A 12,089-nucleotide genomic window follows, 5' to 3' on the forward strand; every position below is an offset into this window, starting at 1 on the left:
CCAACTATAGTAGAATGTTGTGAATACATCTCGCTTATCGCGATTAGGCCTACATCATAATCAGGACTATGGAGTCCAACTCGCTACTAAACGCGACACTACAATAGCAAGCAAAAGGAGTATCAACTGAATTTGAAGTATACTGAATATAGGAAGGAACATTAAGAATTATGTCCCTAAGGAACTTGAAGTTTCCTACGAAACCATTACTTCACATACTAATCACAATATATTTGTGCAAGATGGTTCTATGCCGACCATAAGGAGACTGTTAGTAAAGTTAAAAGATACATTTATTTCCAGGTTAGTTCCATTATATATCAAAAGATTCATCAAATGTCTGAAATTTAATTGAAAAAAGAGAATTTAACAGAGGCGTTCTTGTTGAAAATAACATACGCTTTCAATCACAGTATTACTTGACCTGTTTGTGAAGATACAGGAATGAAACACCACAATAATGACGCTACAGAAGATGAAGATAAGTCGGAAATGGGTCAAATGAAGGATGACTGATTTCATTATTTTAAATACATACCGTATACACAATTTTTAACAAAATATAAAATAGAAAGACGAACATTTACATGTGCATATAACACATATAAAAGTGATTATTCATATTCGGAAGTCACTGTACTTTGCAATCAGCTTCTAAACAAAATTTAAATATCAATGCTCAGGCAGCGCATAATATCATCCGATTAACTTACTGGTAGGTAAATTCACATCCCAGCTTCCAACAGAACAATTTCATGCATAAAAAATGTTAGAGCTACTGTCTTAGCGTCAGCTCTGAAACCGAGGCAGGAATGCGACGTGGAACCGATAAGGGGGTGATGACGTAAGACTGTAGCGTATTATACTAGGCTAAAAATATACACCGCGGCAGGAATGCGGCATCGAAGCGATAAGCGAGTAATGACGACTCAAGAGCTATACAGGACGATTCTAAAGTCTTCAGCTGATTTTTAAGGTCGACAGAGCAGTAACCATGCCACACATAGCGGAAACGCTTATATCAGTGGATAGAGCATAAAGGGGAAGGAAAAAGGAAAGAAGATAACCCGGTCCATGTCCTTTCCGCTTCACCGCTTTAGAAACGAACACATAGTAAAGCACTGTGCGTCAGTGGTGGATTTTAGGCGACCAGCGAGAGTCGAAAGCTATGGTGCATGCCTTGTATTTTTTATACAATCCGCCACATAGCAATGATTGCCTTCAGGTCTACTCGTATTGTTCCCGATACATAACAGTCTCTGCCGGGGGAATGTGGAATGAGGAATTAGGGGTAGTCTGCAGTCCTCAATTGAGCTATTTACTACGGATGGGAGGTTATTCGAAAGTAACCAGTTATCGGTTAACCGGTTATTTTAAAATTAATTTAACCTGAAACAAATTAACCGATCAAAAATAACCGGTTAACCGATTATTTTCCGGTTATTATTTTGTTAACAATTCAAAGTCAGCAAATTAGTCTTGAAAACAAAATGAGCGGTTATTTACAATATAAATCAAATAACAATTAGCAATCAACTGTAAACCAACCAGAATACAGTTGAAAGAACGTCATTAAGTGCTGAAGATCATCAATGACGTCCTTAAAATAGAATAATAATAATAATAATAATAATAATAATAATAATAATAGGCTATGAAATTGCATTTAGTTAATTGAAGCGTCGGCTGGAACAACGTTGTAAGTTACAAAATATTCATTCGGTGTTTTTTCCGTGTAATAATGTTGTATGTTATGTTACCTTGCTATACTCTTTGGCTTGCAACTGTCCATCAATGCAGTAGGCCTACGTGAAATTTGTCCACTCAAAAGTTTGCTACCCTACAAGAACAACGTTGTACGTGTACACATTTTTGCAGCTCCTGTAAATTTTACCAAATGTAACTTATAACGTTGTTCCAGCCGACGCTTCAATTATTTCACTCACATTGGTAAGGTGTCGTAGGAAAAATAAATAAAAAAATAACACAAATTCCATAATTGTTACAATAATAATCTTGATTAAGACACATTCCGACAGGCAATCTATTCTCCTACGAGTATAACCAATAAAATACTGGTCAAAATTTCTCGCCGTTTCAAATGCTCCAATACCCGCAGTTATTATATTATAAGCTAATACTAGAAAGTCGGCAATTAAGATAGGCGTAGGTTAGATGAAGTAAGACAGTAACCCCCATCCTGTCTAAGAATGGCCTACGGGACAATTTTTATACAGAGTATATTACATAGAGTACAAAATAATAAAAAAGAAAATATGTTCGACGGATGTTAAATTTGAGGTACGGTTGAAATATATTTGATTCAGTGTTTATTTTAAAAAATAACCGGTAGTTCGGTTATTGAGGAAAATAACCGGTTATCAGGTTAAACCGGCAAGCAAAAATAACCGGTAATTAACCGGTAATTAACCGGTTAACCCTATGAAAATAACCGGTTATTTTTGCCCATCCCTACTATTTACGCCCAGACCGGGAAGAGAGTATCTTTCCAAGTTTGCATTCATAACAGGCGCCATGGTGTACTTGTAGATTTAGCCGCTGGAGGGCAGTCTTAACGAAAATATAGCGTCTCTGGTGAAAACAAAGCTTCTGCTTGTTATAATTTGCTGAATGTGAGTTGGTTGTAACGGTATGACGACTATTTTGTACGATATACTATAAATACTACAAAGAACCATCTACAGTCAAAACAATTCGTGCATGGAATAACAAGTTTAAAGAGACTGGTTGCCTATGTGAACCGTTGCAATATATGCATTTGGGGCACGGAAAATTCTGGTGTTGTGTTGGAAGACGTCCATAATTCCACTAAAGTGAGTTTTGTGCTGTTTCTTGTTCAAAAGTTTAGGCCTATCCCCATTTTTCTTTGTGGAGCAAACTGTTGCCGGTCCAGTGTACCTGGACATGCTTCAACAGTTGTTAATGTCATAATTACGGGCAGATGCTAGGACTTCATTATCAGTAAGATGGGGCTCCACTTCATTTTCATCATTCCGTCCGTCATACCTCAATACTGAAATTCCATGTCGTTGAATTGAACGTTCTTCTCGATATAACTCTTTCTTTTTCGTGGCCTCCAAGGTCACCTGACTAACCCCATATGATTTTTTCTTATGGAGTTATGTCAAAGATGTGTTCGTTCTCCTTTGCCACGTGATTTAGCACAGCCGTGAGAGAAAATCACGAATGCAGTCCCTAGTATTTACTGTCAGATGCTGGGACGTGTGGCAGGAGTTTGACTATGGGGTTGATGTCTGCCGCGTCACCAATGGTGGACATATACCTGTAAGGTATGTACGAAACTTGGAGAGATACTCTATCCATTGATATAAGCATTTCCGCTGTATCTGTCATGGTTACTGTTCTATAGGCTTCCGAAACTATGTAAAGACTTAGAATCGCCATAAATAATGTGTGTACTATGTAGGGAACACCCATACACACACTCCCTAGCTGCCAGTGCTGAGTGACGTCCCCCCACTCCATATTTCCTCATACAACACGGTTTCAGAGCTGTCACTCAGTAAGTATATTCACTTTGTAGGCCATTTGGGTAACTCTTGAAGTTATATTTTTTAACTAGTTATTTAAGGGCATTCTGTCAACTGTGAAGTTATCTAGCATTGATACAAATGCTGGTAGCGATATATTATTTGACTGAGGTGAGATGAGGATTGCACCCGGGATTACATGACATTCGCCTTACAGTTTGGTTTAACCTCGGAAAATATTTAAAAAGAAATCAGCCTAAGAGGAATTCGAACCCACATCAGAACTCAGCCTCAAATCAGTAGTATTCGTACTTATATTGAATGTAAAATAGTCCAACTAATAGTTTAAAAGAAAAGACTGTACACAGACGGACAAACTTCACGGCAAGAACGTTTTTCAGTATCAGGTGCGCTGAAACCTTATACGTACTTCTAATCTCTAAATCGACTTTTTGTAGCATAATAGTACTTTATCTATACTCTGTACGACAAGCAAGTGAAAGAACAAACATGATAGGGTGAAAGGCACTATACACAACAATGGATAACTAATGCAAAATAGGCATCCATTTCCAGAAGTAAATTGCACTCTACACATTAGAAGAATTTATACAACATATACAAAATCAATCTCGTTTAACAGATTCTTAATATACGTATAAAATTAATTGTCATTGTTCGGTTAATGGAATGCAGAAAATGTATATTATAATATTTTTATGTAAAACTAGAAAACATATATTATGATTAGGAAATCGAAATAGTGAGATATGAATAAAATTGTGTAACTACTTTTTACTCGAAATTCTTGAGTATGTACTCGATATTTTAACAACAATAAGAAATTACTTTTTTCTCTGACAAGAGCAGATTCTCAAAAAAAAAAAAAAAAAAAAAAGAATACTTACTCTCGTTGGAGTAGTTACTTAGAATTTCGTATACCTATGTAACGGGTTGAGTATTCACTTTTTGCAGAGTAGTTACGCCATAATTTTTAAGTGACCTCAGTAGATAACTCATATCTGAAGAGTAAATTTTAAAAATGAAGAAATGACAGATAATATGTTAGTATTACTATGTAGGTAATTATACAAAACAAGGCAGGTTTCCTTCAGTTGTGACTATAGATCGCTACATGAGAAGCTAGTTTCCAAACGGTTCCAACTCCAAAAGCTATAATTTTACAGGAAACGAAAAAATTAGTTTGAGACTAAATTCTTTCAGACCTGAATTTAAATTGGATCAACATGTTAATATCATTAATTGGGTTGTTTCTACTAAGTATTTCAGTTATTGATTGTGCTCTTCAGGTTTTATTGCATATTTAAAAATGGAGGTGGTACTTTTTGGTATGAAAGTGATGTATTTAGAACTTGTCTGAGTGAAAATAACAATTTAGGTTATGAATTATAATGTAGAAAAACATTATTAACTAAATTATATTTAGGATCTAAAATATTCACAAATTACATTCATATATCTGTTGTAACATCCTCATCAACTGTTTCATTATCATTATGTCATTGTTCCTTTCAATTGATCTTCTTTTAGAACTTCACTACAGTAAATCCACTGATGTAATCCATATTTCATTTCTCTTATAAGGTGGATTACATGCTTTTTCTTAGCTTCATGAATATCATTTTGACATGGAATTTGTTTACATAGGTCTAAATTATTTTCAAACTTCTTTCCTCATTTTAAAAATTGCTTAAGTTCACAACCAGATGTCCCTGTATAAAAAGATGCAATACACAGTTATCCTTTAAGTCTCGCAGTATTTCTTTTTCCATGATGTTACAGAAACTTTTATATTCTGTCAATTTACTCAATGAAAATCAACAGTGAAATTTCCCAGTCTCATGAAATAAATCTTCACGCTCCTAAGGAAGTAACATAGTTGCGTCTTACACCAACCCCTATCATGCATCATTTGAAGCAGGCAATTGGCTGAATGGATGTGGTATCTTTTGGCAGAGAAAGCAGGAGGAATTTGGTACTTTTTGCAATGAAAGCAAGATTTTAAGATATAATTTAACATGGATATGGAACGTTTCTGCAACGTTTGCTTTCACCATTTTATAGAGTATGGTTTGAAAAAGTGATATCACCTGTTATCTCATTTTCGAATTTTTTGAAGTTGGTACCTTTTGGAAATGAGCTTCTCATATCAATTTAAGGAGGAAAATGAAGAATGGATGGCAGAGAATTTTTTAGGGGAATCGAATGAAACTAAAGATAGTGCACTTAGCAATTTACAAAAGATGAAAATTGTTTATGCTATTTTGGTGACCCAGGCTTCCAAAGAGAAATTGTAGAAGATGTGTGGGCCAGAGCACTGTATCATAGGCAGATATTATAATAACTGCGGATTCCTGGCTAACAAGTCACTCAGCTGAGTGCGCTCCTAGTATAATGGCAGTTGACATTGGAGACAGGTCAACATATATATGCCTAACTTGGAGTCAGGCCACAAAGGGAAACATCAAAGGAGGAAGGTTCGATCCGGGGCTGTGGATTGAATTCAGCGTAGCTCAGTAGTCAGAGCGCTTGGTATGTAGAACCAAGGACCCGGGTTCGATCCCCGGCGCTGGAGCGAATTTTTCTCTTAAAATATTGTGTCAATATTACAGATAAATTCTGTAGGACAAATTAATATATTTATAATAAAAAGGAATGTAGTTGGTAACTACAGACCTATCTCTATTTTAAATAATTTCTCAAAAATTTTTGAAACTATAATTCATAAACATATTTCTTTTTTTGTAAAAAACAAATTAAATTCTGCATAACACGGATTTACTAAACCCAAATCTACTACAACTAACTTAGTCCCTTATTTGAATCAGATTGTACCAGTTGTTGAATCCCAGGACCAAACAGATGCAATATATTTTGATTTCAGTAAGGCATTTGATGTAGTTCCACATTCTATTCTATTGTCTAAATTAGATAATATAGGACTATCAGTAAGCTATGTAAGCTGGTTTGAAATTTATTTACACGATAGACAATCAAGTGTACGAATTTCGAATACTCTCTCTGATCCATTTAATATTATTTGTGGTGTGTCCCGGGCTCAACTTCAGGACCTCTTCTATTTTTAATCTTCATCGACGATATTTGCAAAAGAATAAGTTCTGACTATCTTAAAATTTTTCGAAAAATCAACAGTGTTGCTGACTGTCAATTTCTTCAGGATGACATTAATTCAATTACCAATTGGTCAGTTGATAACGGGATGATGATTAATGAATCCAAAACTTACGTAATATTATTTTCAAGGATAATCTCTACACTAAAATATAACTATCATCTAAAAAATGTATTAATTAACAGAAAAGATTGTATTAGAGACCTCGGTGTATTAATTGACTAATTATATTTTCACAACCACTTTGATTATATTTATAACAATGCAATAAGAATGCTAGGAATAATTCGGTCAATTACTTATTCTTTTCCAAAACCTCTCTTTTAATACTATACTATACATTAGTGAGATCGAAACTCGAATATGCAGCTGTAGTTTGGAACTCTATTACTAGTACTGATTCGACAAAACTGGAAAATATTCAAAGGAAATTTATTTCATTATGTTCGTACAGATTTCTGCCTAATAACTCTGGGTATAACTATGATAAAAAATGCGAGCACTTTAAATGTCGAAGCTTGTATGCTAGACGTCATGATCTCGATTACTTATTCTTATGTAAGGTCCTTAAAGGTGACATTGTCAGTCTTTCTCAAACAGTGTCAGCCTTCATATTCCTATGAAGGACATGAGACATCACAAACTCTTCTATATTAGAAATTCTAAATCTTCCTCACTGATCTCCAGATGTATTAAAAATGCTAACTTACATGTAGGCGATTTCGATCTATTCAATGTATAGAAGTATTAGAATATGGCAATGTCTTTGCTAATATTATTTGCATAATCCTTATACACAAATTGGTAATACTTTTATAAGAATCAACTCCCTTCCCTAAAATTTTATAGCATTAATTCTTGTAAATTAATCATTCTAATCTATGTTCTTCATTTTGTTGTTATCTCAATTATTTAATTTGTACCATAGTTGTTCATTTTAATGTATTAATTGTATCACTGTGCTGGACTTTTATTGGCCAATGGCTGATGTCCAGCACATAAATATCGATAAATAAATAAATTATTGTTGTTGTTATTATTATTATTATTATTATTATTATTACTGTAATTATTATTTACCGGTACTATACGAGTGTCATGAATATTACACATACTTTCTCACATATTTTAGGAATGGTCAGCAATTCAATTCATTTATCATGTTGCGACTAATATTACTGCTCACAGTTTATTTAAGTGATATATATATATATATATATATATATATATATATATATATATATATATATATATATATATATATATACATACACACAAAAATGAGCTCATTTATTTTGCAACCTACTTAAAACACATATTCAGGGCTGCACACAAATTCTTTATAGTCTAAAAAAATAAAGATGTTTGATTCCATGTATGAATTGTACGATTTAAGTACACACTATTAACTTTGTATACATTCACATAAAATAACTGTTCACATATTGTAATCATTTCTAGTAACTTACCGGTATATTTTTAATTACCAGTACGAAAATGATATTCCTGTTTATAAATTCCGTAATACTGCTATTCAGATAAATTTTCATAACTCTAACAAACTTTTCTATGGTCTAAGTCAGGCGTTCTCAACCTGGTCCTCGCGAGCACCATGGTGCTCTTTCAATGACATTTGGTGCTCTTATTATGCGATTAAAAAATTGCTCGTGTGCACGAACAATCCTGAGGTCCATTTTTCAATTCAAACTTTGTTGTATGAGCTAGAACAAACAGTGTTTTTATCCATCCATTATAATATCTTAGAGACCTGTTAGGCCTTCCTGTATATCACAGTGTGCAACTCTTTTAATTCAGTATGGACTAAGTCAGAAAAATCAATATTATTCAGGAGAATAATATGGCTCCTCGTGCGAAGTTTCAACTGATAGATCTCCAGTCCTTAGCTCTGAAATATTTAAAAGGAGAAATTCACAGCTTTTGGAGAGCAGAAGATACAGGACTCCTAATATTGCAGAGTGTTTCTCTTAAATGTCTGGCCATATTCGGAACAACCTACCTATGCGAAAAAACTTTCTCACTTATGAAATACCTCAAGAACAAAGCAAGAGCACGATTAACTAGTTCACATCTACAGGACTGTTACGTGTAGCTGGAAGTGACTTCTCCTTGGATATCACTGAAATTCTGAGCAACATTCAATTTCAAGGATATCATTATTCTGATATTATCCATACATTTTTATTTACTTTATTTATGTGTTCATATAGGTCTAGTAAACCTATTCGATTTCATGGCACTCGCTCACTTACTATTACATGTGGTTGGTGCTCACAATCTTCAAAAGGTTCAGAACCCCTGATCCAAAAAAAAACAGATTTGGTTTCCATGGAAATTACACTGCTTTCTGTAATTTTTTACTTAACATTATTATATTTCATCCGCATTCACAGATACTGTAATATGAACAGAACTCATATAATAATGTAGGAGAAATCACTTAGAGACAGCATGTCCAAAACCAATTTTTCGTGTCAAGGACACTGAAAATTTCGAAAATGATAATTTGCATCACAAAAATGTTTACTTACATTTCGTATGAGAAAGTAAAATGTATGTGTATGGGGGGGGGGGAGAGTGGAATCGTAACAAGTAAAGAAATAGATGGTCCATGACTATAAATTATAAAATGTTTACTGAATTTTTTAGACTTCATTACTTTAAAGGAAACATTTGCGAATTCAGAGGGTGAATGCACAAAGGGCACTATCTACATTAATTCAAATAGATTTTTCACACCATTATTTTATGCAATACTAATTTTAATTTGTTTTAAAGTTTAGGTGGGAATAAGTCAAATTTGAACTTCCCTTTAACTAAAGGTTCCTAAAATTTGGGCAAGATAATTTCAATATTAATTTTCCGAAATATTGAAAAATGTATTACTTAATTTTCCATTTAGTAAATATGAAGACTTAATTTTAAAGGCATATTGGTTCCGTTAAGTTCAAGGTTAATTGATAAATGAGTTCTATTCAGTCAATACTTAACATAAAATACAATAAAACATGTTATAACAACATTTAAACAGATTTAAAAACAAACATTTTCGCCAATTTTGATTGGCATCTTCAGGTCGTGTAGGTCGAATAGAACATGTTATAATAAGTGAACACTTGGTATATAAAGTTAAAAACAGAAGTTAAAACTATAATGTAACTTAAAAACAGAGAATAGAACTTAGCATAAAGCCACCACGATGTATGTAGAAGCCCTATGTTGAAAGAGGCGTGTGTGACCCAAGGGAATGGCAAAACTCTTCCATCATTGCGGGTACAGTTTTCAAGACAGATTTGACAATGCTACAAACAGGTCAGTCGTGTGGCCGATTATTGAAAGCAGGAAAAATCCTGTAAATTGTAAGGATAGAATGAAAGAGTATTTAGAAGCATTTAAGTATTATTTAAATCTTCTAAAACAATACTTACAAAAAGTTGGAAAAGCGTCTTGAATCCATGAGGGCGGCAACACGACTGAGCTTTACATTAAGTGGTAGCGTATGACGAAAACTGTATACCTATCCACTAGTCTTGTCAGATATACAGTTTTCGTCATACGCTACCACTTAATGTAAAGCTCAGTCGTGTCGCCGCCCTCATGGATTCAAGATGCTTTTCCAACTTTCTGTAAGTATTGTTTTAGAAGATTTAAATAATACTTAAATGCTTCTAAATACTCTTTCATTCTATCCTTATAATTTACAGGATTTTTCCTGCTTTCCATAATCGGCCACATGACCGACCTGTTTGTAGCATCGTCAAATCTGTCTTGAAAACTGTACCCGCAATGACGGAAGAGTTTTGCCGTTCCCTTGGGTCACACACGCCTCTTTCAACATAGTACTTCTACATACATCGTGGTGGCTTTATGCTAAGTTCTATTCTCTGTTTTTAAGTTATATTATAGTTTCAACTTCTGTTTTTAACTTTATATACCAAGTGTTCACTTATTATAACATGTTCTATTCGACCTACACGACCTGAAGATGCCAATCAAAATTGGCGAAAACGTTTGTTTTTAAATCTGTTTAAATGTTGTTATAACATGTTTTATTGTATGTTATGTTAAGTATTGACTGAATAGAACTCATTTATCAATTAATGACGACTTGAGATTTAAACTTGTGGATACTGTGATTTCGTAACACCTGCACCAAAACTGTTACAATTTACCACTAGAGAGTAAAACATTATCTATGTCTCACCATCTCAACTTTGAATCTACAATAGCAACTTTGTGACAGACACAATTATACTGTTTCTATACAGAAGAAAACTTCCTGCCATTGAGTTTAAACGTTAAGGATGAATCTTGCCAATCAATAACAAGGGGGTTGGGAGTGTGTTACTGCTGCATAGCTGTTTGACAGGATTTCCTACAACATGTTAACGTCTTTGTTATCCTCTCTTAGTATTAGGCCAGCTTGTAACCTATTTCAGTTTTTAAACACATAATTTACAGTGACTTTTCATTCAAGATTATTGATAGGTATCGTGATTGGTGTGCTGGTGTTGGTGTGCTCAGTAATTACTCTCTGTTTAATAGGTGGTAAAGGACATTACATACTCTGATACAAAGAAATTCGTGTGTCGTGTTCATGTGCATTTCTAGAGTCAATATCACAATGAAAAGAATGGAATGCAATCTATTTCTCTTAGTCATATTTTGGAGAGAACACTTAAAGTAACAGGTGTGTCTAAAATTGCGATTTATGTTTACAAGAAAGAACATTGGGGAAAGCTTAAAAGCCCTTTTGCGACTCTCCCATTACAATATTGGATACATTTAATGAGGAATCTTTAATACGGACAGTACTTGCTTTATAGAAAGAAGGCTTTATGCCTAGTTTAGACGATATTTTTCCGGAAGCTCACAAAATACGAAACACTAAAAATTATAACTTCACATTCCTCTTTGTGGAAAGAAGTTGCAGCGCAAAGAATTTTTAAGAACAATAAGGAAATTGAGGAAATTAGAAACAATTGTAATATTTTTAGATGAAATTATTTTTAATGTAGTTCATACATTACTTTAATTTAATTTGTTTTCGTCAACATAGTTCTAAAGTGTCCTATACAGTAGTGGTCAGACTGTTTGAAATTTCAGTGGGAAGCTTACCTCTGAATGAAAACCAGAGTATATATCGTGTGTTGTAATTATTGGAATGGTTGCCTTACTAAATTTTAGAATTTGGTTCCTCCAACAGAAAACGTCTTTGTGGTAATACTTTTGGCAGCACATAGGCTATGATATGAAACAACAGGAAATGTCAGAAATGTATCAATATTAAAGGTGTAAACAATTTTGTTTATATCTTTTCATCTTCATCTACTGCTTTTCCTCTTCCTCTTCCTCCTCCTCCTCCTCAGCTTGTATTAGGACCTAATTTTACGTAGAGAATCAAA

General features: G+C 33.8%; 1 protein-coding gene across 7 annotated transcripts in view; it reads right to left on the bottom strand.

Moving 5' to 3' along the window:
- Positions 1–12,089, bottom strand: part of Wnk (Wnk kinase) — a 280,436-nt gene that overhangs the window by 228,184 nt on the left and 40,163 nt on the right. The gene's annotated exons all lie outside the window — the stretch shown is intronic.

Source organism: Periplaneta americana, chromosome 10 (assembly GCF_040183065.1).
Source record: "Periplaneta americana isolate PAMFEO1 chromosome 10, P.americana_PAMFEO1_priV1, whole genome shotgun sequence".
NCBI classification, from domain to species: Eukaryota; Metazoa; Arthropoda; class Insecta; order Blattodea; family Blattidae; genus Periplaneta; species Periplaneta americana.